This window comes from Schistocerca gregaria, unplaced genomic scaffold, assembly GCF_023897955.1.
Source record: "Schistocerca gregaria isolate iqSchGreg1 unplaced genomic scaffold, iqSchGreg1.2 ptg001052l, whole genome shotgun sequence".
Classification (NCBI taxonomy): domain Eukaryota; kingdom Metazoa; phylum Arthropoda; class Insecta; order Orthoptera; family Acrididae; genus Schistocerca; species Schistocerca gregaria.
In genome coordinates this window covers 32,501-35,000 of record NW_026062398.1, presented here as the reverse complement: position 1 = coordinate 35,000, position 2,500 = coordinate 32,501, and the positions used below count along the sequence as shown (strand labels likewise).

Genomic DNA, 2,500 nt, shown 5'->3' with positions numbered 1-2,500 from the left:
CATTTGAAAGATGCGTCGCCGGTACGAGGACCGTGCGATCAGCCCAAAGTTATTCAGAGTCACCAAGGCAAACGGACCAGACGAGCCAATCCGATTGGTTTTGATCTAATAAAAGCGTCCCTTCCATCTCTGGTCGGGACTCTGTTTGCATGTATTAGCTCTAGAATTACCACAGTTATCCAAGTAACGTGGGTACGATCTAAGGAACCATAACTGATTTAATGAGCCATTCGCGGTTTCACCTTAATGCGGCTTGTACTGAGACATGCATGGCTTAATCTTTGAGACAAGCATATGACTACTGGCAGGATCAACCAGGGAGCTGCGTCAACGAGAGCTGAGCAGCCGGCCGCCCGGGAGTGTGTCCCGAGGGCCCGCGCGAACACGCAAGCGTCCGCTCAATTATTCTGCAAACAGGAGGAGGCTGAGCTCCCCTGCACGATACACCTCGAAACCCTCTCAGGTCCCGGCGGCGCGCAGCGCCGTCCTAAGTACTTGGTCGGGTTCGAGAGAGGCGCAATCGCCCGGAGATGGGCGAGTAGACGCTTTCAGTGCGAACACCCGTGCTCCCAACTGAGCTTGCCGCTGCCGACAGAGGCCCGGGAGCGTGCTGTCGTGGCATTGCCGGCGGGAAACAACACGCGCCACCTACGGTGACCGGCAGCTCCAACGCCAGCGCCACAGAAGGGCAAAGCCCCACTTGGGTGCAGAAGCGAACTCTCCCAGCACAGCGCACGCGCCAACACGTCCGCAGAGCTGCGATACAAACCACCTGCGAGAACCGCTGGGGGCGACCGAGCAGCAGACGGCGTCGCGACGCCGAGTGCCGGGCGGCGGCGCATCCTCAACGCACACAGTCCGCAATCGGACCAGCACACTGCAGATGTCCACCGCGCTTCGCACCGGGCTCGGCAGAACCCACTTTGGCCGCCTGGCGCCGCGCGCAGGGTGCGCCGGCGCATAGCTGGGACGCCAGCCGGGCCCGTCGGCCGGCGCTCCTGCCACTGGGCGCCCCCCACCAGCCGGCTGTAGTGCGTGCGCTCACGCAGCGCGCGGCCAGCACGCCGGGCGGCCCCCCCTCACCGGCCGGGGACTGTCCCGCCAAGCCACAGCCTCGTATCGCTTCATACCCACATGGCCAACTCAGGTTCGGGGGCATGGCGGGTACCGCCGAAACAACCGGTTCATAGATGTACCGATCGTCGCTATCACCGATGCACCTGCAGCGCGAACAACCGCTCAACAACTGATTTCCAGTTCATTTGCGGATCTTTGGCAGCAAACGTATACGTCAATCTACATTTGCGAAATCTACGATTCTGGCATGCCTGCATGTTATGTGTCACGACACGCTACATCAGCCCACATACACACTGCGGCATGTACACGAGAGAACACGTGGAAGATGGTCCGCGCACGTGTGCAATGTCCCTTGCGCGGTCGACTGTCAACCGGCCTCTGTAGCATGTCGCAGATGTGGAACGCGGTCCACCGTGCTATCATGTTGTGTGGGGCAATACGATTAAATAGGAAAACCCTCGTCGCTACATCAACAGACGGCTCACGCTGATTCCCGGCAGAGGGAGGAGGGGGGGGGGGGGGGGGCCAACATGCAATACTTTCGTCCGTACCTACCTACCACATGTCTGTACGGCGTACAACAGTGCAATCTCGCTGTAATGGGGAGACGAGACAAGTAGCATCGTGCACAACATATGGCCCTTATGATTCGCCATTGTAGGGCGCAGCCGGTGTACGGTCAAGCATGTGCCACATTATGTCACTCAGTACGTAACGACGGATGATCAGTGTGGGTTACGCGTACATCAGCGGACAGTCCACACAGGCCGTACCACAACGTACACTGACTGCATCGACAACCGAATGCAACTGAACAGCTGCAAGGCTCATTTCACAAACAAACGCCTGACCGACCAGCTTGGAAGGGCAGGAGGGGAGGGCGATATTCGTTCTGTAGCGGTACACCCTTCCAGTGGTTAGCGGGACTGTGTAGAAAGTACGCAACACTCGAAAGACCTTTATGTGAGGGTACGCACCATGGCATCAAGAAATACACATGACACCAGAGGATCCAAGCAGTGAACTATGTTCAGAGGGTTGCTGTTAGGCAAAGCTACATTCCTGTGACGTTACATGTGACAGTTAAGGTGCAGTGTAAGTTAGGTTAAGGTGCAGCGTAAGTTAGGTTAAGGTGCAGTGTAAGTTAGGTTAAGGTGCAGCGTAAGTTAGGTTAAGGTGCAGCGTAAGTTAGGTTAAGGTGCAGCGTAAGTTAGGTTAAGGTGCAGTGTAACTTGGGTTAAGGTGCAGCGTAACTTGGGTTAAGGTGCAGCGTAACTTGGGTTAAGGTGCAGCGTAACTTGGGTTAAGGTGCAGCGTAACTTGGGTTAAGGTGCAGCGTAACTTGGGTTAAGGTGCAGCGTAACTTGGGTTAAGGTGCAGCGTAACTTGGGTTAAGGTGCAGCGTAACTTGGGTTAAGGT

At 56.6% G+C, this 2,500-nt stretch overlaps 1 non-coding gene across 1 annotated transcript in view; it reads right to left on the bottom strand.

Moving 5' to 3' along the window:
• The window catches only part of LOC126327500 (small subunit ribosomal RNA), a 1,893-nt gene extending 1,572 nt beyond the window's left edge, over nt 1-321 (bottom strand). Inside the window, exon 1 of the ribosomal RNA XR_007561312.1 lies at nt 1-321. This exon is cut by the window's left edge and continues 1,572 nt beyond it. This is a non-coding gene — a ribosomal RNA (small subunit ribosomal RNA).
• Between the last annotated feature and the right edge of the window lie 2,179 nt (nt 322-2,500).